The sequence below is a fragment of the Tasmannia lanceolata genome, unplaced genomic scaffold (genome assembly GCF_043159265.1).
Source record: "Tasmannia lanceolata isolate RefF3 unplaced genomic scaffold, GAP_Taslan_0.1 ptg000023l, whole genome shotgun sequence".
In the NCBI taxonomy this organism is placed as follows: domain Eukaryota; kingdom Viridiplantae; phylum Streptophyta; class Magnoliopsida; order Canellales; family Winteraceae; genus Tasmannia; species Tasmannia lanceolata.
Genome location: NW_027518700.1, coordinates 25,318,555 through 25,334,113, shown reverse-complemented (window position 1 = coordinate 25,334,113; position 15,559 = coordinate 25,318,555).

Sequence of the window (15,559 nt, the reverse complement as noted above, 5' to 3'; positions counted from 1 at the left end):
CCAACAAGCTATCCCCTTAGCTTTTGCCTAAGCCGCCCTTTCGGGTTTTCAACTTAGCAGGGGAATGATCTTAAATTTTGCCTAGACCGCCCTTTCAGGTTTTCAGTCTAGCAGATCTTCAAACTCCGTTCTTTTTTTTTCTTTTTCACTTTTTGTGTTTCAAGACCTAGATCATTAATTCTGAACACCGGAAGGACTTTATAGGTAGGATAGGGCTTTTCAAAGAATGGCTTAAGGTTCAACAAAGATTTCGACCGAACCTGTGAACAGGTTGCCTACGTATCCCAGGGTAGGAATCAGGTCGTGCGTAGTTCAGGGCGAATGCCCCTAGTTTGAAGATAAATTGTTTGAAGGTTAATTGATTTTTCTTTTTTTTCTTTCTTTCTGGAATGATTGACTTCTCTTCTTTTGGAACTTGTCCCTCTTTTTTTTCGGGAACGATTGAATTTCTTTTCTTTTTTGAATCGACCGAACTCGATTTAACCGAGCTGCCTACGTACCCCAGTGTAGGGATCAGGTCTCGCGTAGTTCGGGGCGGATGCCCCTAGTTTGATGGGTTTTCAAGAAAATTTCATTCAGGCTCGAAGGGTTTGCAAACCGGTATTCTTTTGACGTTGGGTTATGATTTTGGGATTTATTCGGCCAAATGAGGCCTTCCGATGTTCAGATTGGGAATCGATCTAAGTTACTAGAGTCCCTCTGGTACTGATTATTATTATTTTTTTATTTTTTTTTACGGAGTTTGACGGCATTTCTCGGTAAGAGAGAATGATTCTTCTTCCTTCTGGATATTGATAAATAATTTGACTTTGAGGGTGCATGCTGGTTTTTGGACATCATTTCGCCCTTGATATTTTGATGATCGCTCTGAGATGATTGCTCTTGCACTTTTCATATTGAATTTGATGGCTTTACATTGTCACTGGTGAAACCTGTGACCAGGGCCATTGACTGGAGATATGGAAGTTGTTTCGAATCCATGCCCCTTGTATAGCATGTGATATTCACTTCATTCTTTCTTGAACCTTCTATCTGGGTCTTTCTCCTGGCATTAATGGTAGCGCTTACTGGACCATCTCTTTATTCTCGCAATAGGTTTATCAATTCATCACATTCTTCAGAGGGTAATGTATTTTCAATCGGCATTCACTGAATCAAAGTTTCAGTGCCAGTGTTTACCACTTCAATTTCATCTTTAAAAGGCTGGGATTGGCGCTCCTCCTCTTGTTCAAGTAATTGTTGTGACTCAAGTGGAGTTTCGTCAATTTTGTCCTCATTTGAGGAGGGAGTCTTACTTTAAGATCAGAAGCATACTTAAGAAACAGACACAAATGAACTATTGGGACTGAAATTTTATTTAAAGAGAAAGCTATTACATCTGACGACATATCCTAAACATGCTCAGGATTCACAACTCTAAATAAAAAGAAAAGCAAAAGATAACTTGCCTGGACTAGGCATTGACCTTGAACTGTAAGACCGGACTCAACAATTGTACTGACCATGATGACTGACTCAACATAAAATAGTAAATGACTAAAACTTTAACTGCTGCAACTGTCTAACTTTGGAGGCTCAGCGAAGGCTGGTTCACATCAGGATAGCAGCTACTAGAACATCTTCACCGTCTGTATCTTCTTCTTCTTCAAAAGGATCTGACCCAGACGTTCAAAGGTAGGTTCTAAGGCACAGATAAGAGTGAGAGGATCAAAATTTGGGTCTCCTATGGTTATAGCATTGATAGCAGCAGCCGGTTTGCATGACCAGGTAATGGGTTATTGGTAGCATTGGGTTTTGGCTCGAACACAAGGCCTTTATTGTCGAGCAACCTCTGGATTCTGAATTTTAGGGCAATGCAATTATCAGTGAGATGGCCGAAATTTCTATGGTATTCGCAGTGTTGATCTGTTCGCCAATTTGCTGGCAAAGGATTGGGAGAAGCCCTAATGTGGGGTAGGATTATGCGACCTGAGGCTAGACACTCCTTAAGTATCTCAGATGGTGGAAGAGGGAGAGGAGTAAATTCTGTCTGGGCCTGTGGTCGAGGTGCAGCAGCAGGTTGGGTGTAGTCCATCACCATGGGGTTCTGAGGTTTTGGAGGCTGAGGCTTGGAGCGGGAAAGGTTATTAATTTCAGCTAATGGAGGCTTCCTGAATTCTCTGGTATTCGGGTTACTTCGGTTAAATACTCCTTGAGCCATAGCCTCCTCTATTTGGGTGCCTGCCATGATGAAATGTTTAAAATCCGGATAATACTGTAAAGACATGTGATACTGGAGTTGGGGGGAAATATTCTTCATAATTATTTGGACCTGCTCTTCCTCAGAAGGGCCCTCCATCATTTGCGCTGCTAGTCTCCTCCATCTTTTCACAAAGGTTAGAAAAGATTCCTTTGAGTCTTGCTTGGTTCTCTCCAAATCTTTTCTAGTGATTTTTGTCCCATCATCGTATTTGAACTGCTTAATGAATTGTTCACCAATGTCCTTCCATGTCTTATAACGGGTTTTGTCTAGGACCATGAACCATCTCCTAGCAACTTTAGTAAGTGAAACAGGGAACAGTTGAGCCATCTGCTCAGGAGATAAGCCTTGAGGCTAACACATGATGGTAAACATCTGTAAATGGGTGATTGGACAACCCACACCATCATATTTGAAAGACATATTTTAAAATCACAGAAGGAAGCAGACAATGATACATACATAGACCAGGATAATGAGAGAGAAAGATGAACTTTATTGATCAATCATTAAAGCTTGAGTACATGATTCGCTCTTAGTAAATCACAGATAAACTGACAGGACTAAAAAGACTAAACATTCTTTCTAGACTTTTTCTTCGGATGATAATCTTCCTCAACTGACTCCTTTAAAAGTTTGATGATTTTGACATCCCAAGCAGATGAAATGGCTCTGACGATCTTGGGCTTGAGATCCTCAGGCGGATAAAAATGACGAAGGGGAGGCACAATAGATTGCTCCTTCCATACTGACGCAAAATCCTGAGAGAAACATAAAAGGAAGTCTTTTTGAGACCAAGAAGGCGAACGTAGTTAGCTTCTCCAGTGTTGAAGACAGCTTCTTGGATTCCAGGAATTTGCCAACAAATCTGATCTTGTTGGCGAGAACTTAACCAATCGGCCCAATCGCTTTTATTATCGAAGGAAACATCATGACGCCACTCGCTGAAGGTATACAATGTATGATCAAAATGGACAGGAGCTGCAATTTTTAGCTTGTGGCACAACCACACCTGGAGTAATGCAGGACATCCTGAAAAGGACCCAACGAAAGAGCGAACATAAGAGCCTGGACCTGAGCTGGCACGAAGACGAGCCATATCATCAAATCCATTGAAGGTTTCTGCAAGTATAGTAGGAATTGGATTGACGCCACGATCCATTTGATCAACGAGATCTAAAAGAACAGCTGACGTGAAGCGAGAAGGCTGGAGAGTGAGGAACCTAGCAAAGGAGCAGAATCTCAAAGCGCGACATCGGGCCTTTTGAATATCAACAGCGCCTATGTGTCCATTAGGAGGGTAAGTGTCGATTAGCTGTTGCATGGACACTTCTTGGCCTTTTATGAAAGAGTCCATGGATTCATCTGGATTATTCATTAAGCGAAGGAATAAAGGACGATAATCCGGCATACAGGATGGCTTCACCAGAGGGCCACCCACAGGAAATTCCAACAAGGCACACCATTCCTCAAAATTGGGACACATTTCTTGGTTGCCAAAACGGAAGACATGATGATTGGGATCCCAACACTCTGATGCGGCATAGAGTTATCCCCAATCGAGCTTAATGGTTGCCATGTAGCCGAAGAGATTTTTCTCTTGCTCACTTATGGCATAGATGTGTGATTCCTTTAATGTGCCACGGATCCAATCGAGAATTTTACGAGTAGACATGGTGCCTGTAAGCCAAGAGAAGGGATACAAGAAGGATCAAGATTACATAAACATGAGATTGGGATAAGTTACTGCCAGTTTAAAGAAAGTATGAAGACATGATCGAATCGTATGAATGAAAAACAACTGATCAAAAGATTAGATGAGATTACATAAGATTACTTTCAACGGGTAGATCAAGAATAACTAATCCTATGAGATCTTAGGAAAGATGGGATTTATATCCTAACCCCAAAGGGAAAGTTTTTTAATCTTCATACATTTTAACAGTGTTATCTAAAGGCATCAAACCCTAATCCTAATCTAGCGGAGTGGAGAGAGGATCTTGACTCATGACTTTGTTTGTGTACCTAAGGACCGATCGTAGCCATTGGAAGATGAACTACGGCCTAATCTAGACACAAATGGGTAGGATATCCTAAACTAGGCTCACACACGTGATGCACGTGCGTTCGTATACTACATGCATGTGTGGGTTAATCTAGGGGTAAGGCCAAGAGTTCCCTTAGCGCGAATCCATGCTCAATAACTGTACCAGTGTCCGGCGTATCAGTACGTGAATAAGAGATCCGTTTACGCACCATAAAGGTACTAGGCTAAGAGTGGAATGCTTCTCTAGTACAGAGGCACCAGGTGATGAAATCCCAGTCAACCATGCTAGATAACACTCCGGGTTCCTAAAATAGGACATGTGTGCATGTGATATGCAAGGGTTTAGATGCAAGTGATGTAAGTGTGTGCAATAAGTTTGCGCAATCTATGATGCCTTCAGGTTTTATTAGATTAAATTTAAATATGATGTGATGAGAAAATAAAACATGCAAACTAATCTAACAAGCATACAAGATATAAGATAGAGTTTTTATGAGCCAATTAAATCAAATTCAAATGAATTATCTTTTAAAATTTTAATGAAGTTAGGTGGTCCCCAGCAGAGTCGCCAAACTGTGGGACCCGATCCCGCGAGCAGGGTGAGGCGCGAGCCGCCACGCTCTCTCTTGGTCTCTCGTACCCACGCGAACGGCGTGTGCTTTTTATTATTGATTTTAATTACCCAACCAAGCAGACAGCAACCAAGCCATAGGGTGCAAACAAACATGCAACCCAGTACCCATAAGGGCAGGGGTAAGCCGCCATGCCTAGCAAGGTGTGATTTAATTCATCTTTTCCGTGAACTTGGGATCACTAAGGCAATCCGAATTCCTCACAAAAGAGAGTGACAGAGTCGCCACCTAGATGAGGGATCTAGGACCCATAATTGACCAGAAATCTAGACTCGTTACCTGGTTACGAGAATGGAAGGTATGGGGAGTTACCACCACATGCACCATTCCTGCCCGATAATCGGTCTTCAATTTCAAAAGTTAACTCTTTTGAATTTCTTTTAAATGGCTCATTTAACTCTATATTAATGTACGAACTACATGACATGCATCCTAAGATCTAATTTCAGTGTAATTCCTAAATGTGTATCTTGATTTTCTTAATTTGTTTGAATTCAATCTAAGTGAAAGTTCTCCTAAAATGCTAATGTCAGAGAAATCCTACATATTTTAATTAAGAATTTATAAGAAAACTAATATACAAAACCCCACCATTTATATGAGGGGCCGACTCGCGATTGGTATGCCATCAAGCATCCAAGCTGCCTACGTACCCAAGCCTCACTGGGATCAGAGTCGACGTAGTTCGGTGCACCTGAACTAAGTTACTTATGCCTAACTCTTCTAGGACACCGATCTAGACTGGATTGACTATTTCAACAGTTTTAAGAGAAATTATTTAATTCAAGTTGAAGATTTTATTATCCTAGGACTTCATCTAAGATGCTATATGGTCCTATCTAAGTGCAAGACGTCCCTTAGACTAATGCAGGTTAACCTACATCCTAGGTAACTAGGTTTGTCCTAGGGGAAAAGTGAGGTGACTAGTGTAACTAGATCTATGGCACGGTTGCTATCCATAGCAAACGCCCGTGATGAGGCTGGACTCCTAACTCTAGGACTCCCTAAAACTTAGGACACAACGTGACGTAAGTGTTCCTAAGGGGCCCTAAAGGTTCATACGATAGGAGACCATAATCCAACGGCTCCTAAGACACGGATCGAGTTAATTCGATTTGTTGAACTTAATGATTTTCAATTTTTGAGGATTTTTTATTCCTAAACATCTAAGGAATACTAAAGGCTCTATGGTTCGCAAGTTTCGGCCTCGAATCGCAACCATGGAAGGGAATCGTGCTCTCAACACTTGTATAATTTAGCACGTAAATTATAGTATCCTATTGCCTGGCATATTTCTCAAGATTTTCGTGGACAGTGGACCTCGGAGCTAATATCATACTATAATTTACGCACTCCAATAATGCAGGATTAATCGCAATTAGTATACAATTATGGTTACGATCTCGGTAGTTAAATTGTCACAGCATAGCCAATTTACAAAGGCAATCTATGAACCCTAAGGTTTCTGTTTCAAAAAGTTAGGGATTGAATTTATGATGAAAATTTAAGGTTTTTTGGAGATTTTTACTGACTTTTGTATTGATTTGCTATTAAATTGTGATTTAATATAATTAATACCAGATTGCTAGGAATACACAGTAACCCTGAGCAATCAAACTCCAAATCAGTTGCAACTTTTCCAGTAACACGATATGGATGATTGTCGCTTACTGAAAAATATTCATGAATTATCATTAAGATTTAATATCAATTCTCGATTTTTCAAAATTCAAATCATATTATAGATTAATACAGTAACCTATAGCATATCAATTTCAAATCAACTTAAACGCTTACAGTATAAAGATAATCATGAGATTAGACTACTGTATGACTTGTATAGATTTTTATGATTATTTGATGCCCATTTAAATTCACACAAAAATCAGATAAAAACAAAGAATTACTTAAAAAGCAAACCTAATTGTATCCTAAAATCAAATGAAAAATTCTAGTAGATATTTAATAGATTATAGAATTTATTATCAAAATTTCAAAACTTAAAACTTAAATCTCCTCCATAAAATTGGTTTTTAAATATAAGAGATCAATTTGTTTCCTAGGCGTTAAAACCCGTTTATTACAATAAATTGTAAAACCTTATCAAATCTTTGCAAAATTAATTGAAAATATTTCTCTCACATTCCAGTAACCAAAGGTACTAGTTTGTAAGGAAAATTTTTAAAAAGATATTAATTTAATGAGAAAAAGAATTATGGCACGTAAAACGGGGAAGCGATTAGAAAATAGTAAAAACCATATTTGTTTTAAAATATTTTTCAATGAAAACTTCCATTTATTATTATTCTTTAATTCTGAAAAGTTTCATCAATTTTTAAAACAATTTGGTATTTATTAAAAATTACCGAAATTTAAAATAATTAATAATTCGATTAAATAAACTCCAAAAAATATGAAATTTTTTGGGTGATCTAAAAACCTTGTAAAACTACTGGAAACAAACTTTCACTAAATTTGGATATGATTTGATATACTTTTGGCTCCATTCATCAAGAAATTTTCGGGGTTATTCTTTGAAAAATAGAATGAAACATAAAAGGGCCGAACCGCGGTTGGAAATTAAGTTTCCAGTAGTTTTGTATTTTATACAACACCCTAAAAATATCAGTTTTTAAAAAGAACCATGTTTTCAAACACTTACTTTGATAATCTAATTTAAATCCATATTGAATAAAAACAAAAGAAAACCATTTTAAAATGGAGGAAAATTAATTTTTTGATCAAATTTTGAATTTTGAAAAATCATAATCTATATTATAACATACTGGAATTTCAAAGAAAAACTCGTTGATTTGATCCATCAAAATTAAAACCCTAGCATGCTTTTTCTACTTCACAAAGATGAGGAATCCTTACCGTTGATCACGATTCTTGTCTCTATGGTTGGTGATCCAAGATATACGCTTTGTCCAACCATTTTATACGCTAAAAAAGATACAAAGAACCCTCTAATCATCCTTGATTGTGTGATGCCTTGGAGAAGAAAAAGGAATTCAAGAATTCCTTTTGTGAAGAACACTTGAGAGAGAGATCACAACTCAAGAGAGAAGAGTTTTTTTTTTTCTTGGGAGGAGAGAGAGAAATGACAAATTTGGATTTTTTCAATCCTTTCTAGCATTGTTTGCTTTGATTTTTATACAAAAAAAGCTAGAGTTAAGAGATAAATAGTAATTTCCAATGTGAGAGCTCCCTTTTTCGCTTGTTTCCAATTTTCCCCTCTTGCTTTCTTTCTTTCTTATTTCCAAATTGGATTTGATTCCAATCTTAATTTCTTGTCAATCAAGACATGCTATTCTCATTCCACATTGCTTCTTTGGAAGAAACCTTTTTTAAGCAATCATTCCTCTTTTCTTTCTTTTCTTCTTTTCATTTTTTATTCTTTTTATTTTTTTTAACAAATATGATGTCACCATTGTGACATCATCAAGGTTGGGTGCTCAACTCATGTGGGTCAACCATGTGGGCCGCCCACCATGGTGGTTGACCCATATGGGTGAATCCACATGAGCTCCATCTTTGCGGGCTTTAGCCCAATAGGCCATTTCACACGGGTTTCGGGTTTTTCCGTAAAAAATTAATAAAATCTTTCTAAATTCAACATTCTATATATTGACCCAACCCATTTGACATTTATGGTGCATCCCTCACACATGATCGGACCATCTTTTTTGGAAAATAACTTTTCGGACCAAAATGCCCCTATTTGACCGTTAGACATCCAAACGCGACCAAAATACCCTCAGATTGATTCACCCCTAAAGGGAAAAATTAAAAATAGAAAGTCTTTGTGGTCAAACTTCAAAAATAGAAACTTTTAAAATTGGGTCATTTTGGTGAGCAATATTAAACAGGATCATTTGGTATCCCCTGAAAATACCCAAAATGCCCTCAACACTTAGAATTTCCAAATTAAGCAAAACTCCTGAGAAATTCTAAATTTAGCAGGTTTTCCAAAAGTCAGAAAATCATTCATAATCTCTGAGACATATTTCGGGGATCAAAAGAATTACACAGGAAAAGACCAAATTACCCCGAGGTGCTAGAATTTGGCGAGACTAGGGGAAACCCTGAGAAATTCTAAAAATAGCAGATTTTCAAAATTTTATGAACGGACTCAAGATTTCTTAGACACAACTTAGGGACCAAATATGATATGTTTGAAAATGTATAAAATACCCCCGAAGTGCAAGACTAAGAGAAAATCTTGAGAGATCTAAATTTAGCAGGTTTCTTAAATCTTACGAAATTACTCTTAATCAATCAGTCGTACCCTTGAGATGGTTTTGGACATATGAGAAATGATTGAAATATTCATAAGATGATGGAAATGTGGAAGCCCCATGAGTTTCTAAAAATAGTAGCTTTTTCAAAATTTGTAAAATCACTCAAGATTTCTCAAATATAACTCGGGGGTCAAATGAGACACATCGAGAATGACCAAAATACCCCTGCAGTTCAAAATAGGCAAAAATGAGGGAAACCCTGAAAATTCTAAAAATAGGAGGTTTTTTCATTTGCTTGGAAACTTGAACTTTCATCTTCTAGAGGCCAAAGGAACCCCCTAGAGACCTTCAGGATCGCGAATCAACTTCAAAACTCCCATAATGAAATGAAATCTACCCTAAAATGCATGGATGCCTAATCTAATGCGGAATACATATTCAAGACTCGATGATACTACCGAATCTTTGACTTTTTAAAGCGTAGCAAAATGGGGGTGTCTACAGATACCAAATGTTAGGTACCTTACCAATACGTCAAAAGTTCCAAAGCTAATGGGACACATTAGGCAAGGCTAAATAAACCAATCTCATACCAGGCTGGGTCCCCCCGTGTCCCTTACCTAGGCAGGCCCCCACTCAGGACCGTAACATTAAATGTTAGGTACCTTGGCAATACGCCAAAAGCTCCAGAGCTGGTGGAACGCGTTAGGCGGCTGGGTCCCACCTAGTCCCATATCTAGGCGGACCCCCACTCAAGACTGTAACAACCAAGGTTTTTAATTTTGGTTTTGAACTAAATTTCGGACCTTGCCGAAACCGAACTTCCAAATTCGGTAAATAATCTTAAAATGTCTATTTTTTGGGCTGAAATTTCAGGCAAAATTCGGTAGTTTCGGCCGAAATTTTGTAAAAAAGAATTTAAAAAAATATTTTATCGAAATTTTAGCCAAAACTTTGGACATTTCCTCGGAAATTTTATACATTTCAGAAGTTTCGGTTTCGGTATGTTTCGGTTTTCAGTCTGAACCGAAATCCAAAATTTTGGTTCGGATTTTAGCCGAAAATTAAAACCATGGAAACATCACACCACATTTCAGTCGTTGATTCAATTCAGATGTTTTTCTTAAACTCGCATGCTCCGCTCATATGACCAGATTAGCTAAGAAGACCCACCACACACCCATAGTGCTGTGGCCATGGCTCCAAATGGCTACCTTTCTCCATAATTTCCAAATACCTTTGCCCATCACTGTTGGAATTTCTTCTCATATTTGATTTTATTCTTTTTTCCATTTCTTGTATTTTCAATCTTTTTCTTCAGTTGATTTTTTTAATGATAAAAGGATTCAATCTTTTTCTGTTGATTTCAATCCTTTCTCTATGAGTTTTAAGGGACTCATAAAGTTCTAATGTGTACAAATGTTCACAGACTCAATTAATCCAATTCTTAATACATCTAAGATGGAGAAAGATGAAGTTGAAGAATCATTTAAGGTAGAAAAAGAAACTTTTAAGAAGTGAAGATTTACAACCAACTTTCAGTAAGCATTCACTCCATGTCTAGGTCAAAATTAGTAAGACTCAGATGACCTAATGAAAATTATTATTGAACTAAATAACCATTAAATCATGAAATTATTCTTGGCACTAAAAGTCTACAATACCTCTTGAAATCAAGGTTTGGGACTTGAGAACAGAACCACATTAAATAATGGTTTATCGTAGGAGGACTGATAAATTGAGGGGCACCTTGCAAAAAGGGGATAAAAGGCGCTCCTCATTTGATCTACTTCACCATAGTGCATTTATAATAAAGAGCTATGTAAGCCCAATGGTTCCCACCCTTGGCATCTCATTCTTGTTTTGATGATTCCAATCTCAAGTGATTGTGTATCACTAATGAGTTTGATTGTCTTTAGTTGTAGATCCCATTAGTATGCATTCAAGGAAGCTTGGATCGAGGCCTAGAAGCTTAATTGGAAAGCATTTGGACTGCCAAAGCTAGGAAGATCCAAGAAGTGAAGTTAACTTGAAGCCTTGAAGTTCAAGAGAAGATTGAAGTGCTTTTCAAGTCTTTTTAGATTGTATTCTCCTATCCTTTGTTTTTAGAGATGTCAAAGGCACTTAACCATGTTTTAAAACTAACTTGAAAATGTATTTGAAATCATAGAACTTAAGCCCAAAGACCATGGCCCAAAAGCCCCTGAAGTTTAAATGTTAAAATGGAATTTTATACAGGGCCGGTCAACCGGGGTTCCCCGGGCGACCTTGGAAGGTGTGCTGGAAATCCAGCACTTACATTTCAAAAGTGGGCCGGTCAACCGGAATGTCCCAGACGATGGCGGATAGGTTTTTGTTTCACAGAAACAAATCCGGCATGGTTTGGACGGGCGACCGCCATGGGTCGGTTGACCGCGGAAAGGTTTTGAGCTTACATTTTATATCAAACAAGTAGACCCCGCCTGGCGACCGTCATGGGGCCGGTCGACCGCGACGATAAGAAATTTGAAAATAAAAAAGTGCGCCCGATAGGGGCGGGCGACCGCTGTAGCCAGGTCGACCGTCGTGGTCTGGCAAACTAACCGTTGGAGCTTGTGCAGGTTGACTTTTTCAACTCAGTTTTTTACAATTTTACCTCCAAACGGTCATATTTTCAAATGGACCATATATACACTATCCAAACTTTTCTAAATGATCTTTTTACATTATCTTGAACATCTAAAAGATCAAAATCAAGTTGTTTTAGTGCTTCTCTCATCTCTACGCAAAGAAGTGGATTAGGCTTATATTTGTACATCCTTTATCCATCTTTTGTAACCCTCTTGAAAGGATTTTAGTTTTCTTTCTTCAAAGATCATTGTAAGTTGGCAAGTAAGCGTGGAGTAAGCGGAGCCATCTCTACAAGAGCGAGTGTTGAAGACGAAGAGCTTTCTTTGGGTAGGCGAGTCTTGCGAGGTGGAACCACCATCTTTGTAATTGAGTTGATTCCCCTCCGTTAAGGGAATCCTTAGTGAAATTACCAAGAAGTCTTGGTGGAGTGGAGTAGGTCCTTGGTAGTGACCGAACCACTATAAATCTGGGGTGCACTCTTTCTATCTCTCTCTATCTTTTTGTGCATTTCTGGTTTGTTTTCATTCCTGCTTAAAGTTTAATTTGCTATGTAGTTTTAGTTCCGCAATATTTTTGGCAAAAAGTTTTAAACCCAATTCACCCCCACCTCTTGGGTTGCCATCACCCCTGGGATTTCAAGCTAATTTCTCTCAAATCTATGGAGAAATCCGTTGTCGGTGAACATGTCTTTTTTATTTTTTGAGATTATTATGAATTTTTCGGAGGAAAATATCGTTTGGGAAAAAAAGACCCAAAAGCCATGTAAATTTATTGTAAATTTACATTTTCAATCCACCATTTATTGTACATTTACATTTTCAATGCCCGGAGCACTCGTTAACAATACCCTATAATAATAATAATAATTGGTAATCACTGGTCATATTTGTCGGTCATCTTCCGTGTTGCCAGCTTAGGGTTTATGGTTTGGTAATCAAATGACCACTAATGTATTGTTTGATAAGTGGCTTTTTAGGGAGGGCTATTAGGAAGCTCCCTGGCTCAGGTTTGTCTTTCTAGCAGCTCTCTTTTGAAATTGTTGCAATCAAAATACTCTATATCTATATCACCTAGCAGACCAACGCATCATCTTACGTAGGTAACCCTGCAAACTCTCCCTTACACATGATTAGCTCCAGCATTTCAGGAGCACCTAGAATTTCTAAAATCACATGGAATCCTATTCACTTACCCCTAATTTTGATCCAAAAATTCCACATGCTCCCAACATTCCACATAATCCTATGAACCTTTTATATGTCTAATGAAATGCAAGTGTGACAACCCAAGAGGGGGGGTGAATTGGCTAATTAAAAAATCTTTGGCTTAATTAGGTGGATTATTAGAATTAATTTACTAATTAAGCACTAATTAATCCAACTCTTGCTCAAATAAGCAAGATAGTGAAAGCTAGGGTTTAGATATTACTTTATTGTTTATATGCTCTAACCCTTGTTCAATAAAACATAAACATAAGTAAGGTTAGAGATTACTAAGCCAAGTGAGAAGAAGAAGAAAGGAGAACCACACCACAAGGAACACACAATTTTTATAGTGGTTCGATCTATCAACAAGACCTACTCCACTCTTCCAAGTTTTCCTCCTTGGGTACTCCACTTAAAATGAGATCTTACAATCTCTAAGATGTACAAACACCTTCTTCAACTCCAAGGGAACAAACCCTTTTTCTGCATGAAGCCTTGGCGAGGACACACCCTTTTACGCCAGATTCACCTTTGTTACCAGGCCGAATCAGAGACCCTCAAGAACAAATGAAGAACTACAAAGAACTCTCTTAGCCTCTTGATTAGGCTTGATACAAAAGTTAAAGCTCACAAACTCTCCAAAGAAAATAATAAAATGTAGAACCCCTATGGAGATCCTCTTGATAGAATGTAAAATACAAGTTCAAGGAGGTTAAACCTTTGATATAAATTTTTTAGCTCAAATGGATAAGAAATAATCTTGCAAAAAGGTTGCATAGAAAGGTTTGGATAGTGTACATATAGCCCATTTGAAAATATGACCGTTTGGGGGTAAAATCATAAAAAACTGGGTTGAAAAAGTTAAGCCCCAACGGCTAGTTTTCCAAGCCGCGGCGGTCTACCAAGGTACGGCGGTCGCCCGCCCTTATCGGGCTCTCTTTTTTTATTTTCAGATTTCATACCGTCGCGGTCGACCGAGCCATGGCGGTCGCCCCGCGAGGGTAATCTGTTTGATTAAAATTTTAGCTCAAACACTATCCGCGGTCGACCGGCCCTATGACACTCGCCTGCCCAAACCATGCTGGATATGTTTCTGCAGTCGCCCGAGACTTCCCAGTCGACCGGCCCGCTTTGTTTAGGCAAGTGTTGGATTTCCAGCCACATTGTCGCGGTCGCCCGGGAGGCCCTGTATAAAATTCCATTTTAACTTATAAAAATCAAGGGCTTTGGGCCATGGTCTTTGAGCTTTAGTCCAAAGTTTTCAAACACATTTTTTGGTGTGTGAATGGTTTCAAAAGATATAAAAATTAATTATCAAAACCATTTGAAAAACCTTTGAAAGTGCAATCTACATAAAATCAAGATGACTCTAAATACAATCTAAAAAAGTAAACCTTGAGTCTTCTTCGATTGTATTGGCTCCTTGGCACTTTCTTGGACTTCTTCAACTTGTGAGTGAACTTCTTCAACTTGATCTGGTTCTTGCGACTTCCTCCAATCTTCAATACATGTTGAAAGGTACATGAGGTGTCACCAAGGCCGGTTCTCCTCCAAGCTTCTTCTTGACACTTACTAGGTATGCTTGTGGGATCTTCATCTTGAGCTTCTTTACTTGAACATCTTCAAATGATGATGTCTTCACTGTGAGTACAAGCTCTTTGATCATTGTATGTGTGGATCCGCAAGCCATGTCTTGTGATGAGTTGTGTAATGGCAATGTGACATGTGAACTTCCTATATAAGGCACAACACTTCAAAGCAACACATTGGTCCATAAATGCTAATCAATTTGAGTTTGCTAGTATCAAAACAAGAAAGTAAGGTGAATGATTGAACCCATTGGAACCCTTGGGCTTACATCTAACTATAGTTCATGAAAGCTATCTAATAAAAAAAATTAACCATATCAAAGCTTATGTAGCTACATTATGGAGTGGTAAAAAGCAACTTATTTGTGTCCTCTTTGGGTTTGAGCCAGGAGCCCAATTGAAAGGTGCAGTATGTCTGAAGCTTTAGCTCATGTATTCAATCTGAAGATAGCTACGAAAATTTTTAAAAAAATGTGTTTGTCCTCTATAGTTTCTAGTGTCTACTTCAATGTTTGTACATTTTAGTACTTCTATGCATTCTCTTGAAAATCATACTTTTTTGACGATTCAAATTAAATCTTACGGATGGCTATTTGAATCCCATGGTTGAATCTTAAATTGTATGAATCTTGCAATTTTTTATTGAATCTTACGATTTGATCGTAAATTGTACAATTTATACGATAATGTGATTTATCATAATTAAGTGTTACATAAAAATAGGATTTTCTTTTAAGAAAGGGGCTTTCCCTTATGCATTAGAAGAAACCTTTGAAAGTTCTCGTGAGAGAAGGAAGAAGACAAAGGAGGAGTTCGGGCAAATCAAATTAGTTTGAACCAGTCAATCACAATGCATGTGCTTAAGGGCACTACTGACATTGAAGAGTGAGACGGCTATACTAAGGACAACATTGATGACTTACCAATTTTTTATAATTGATATTTGTCATTTGATGTTTGAGACTTTGAGAATTAATATGATCTTGTGTCTTT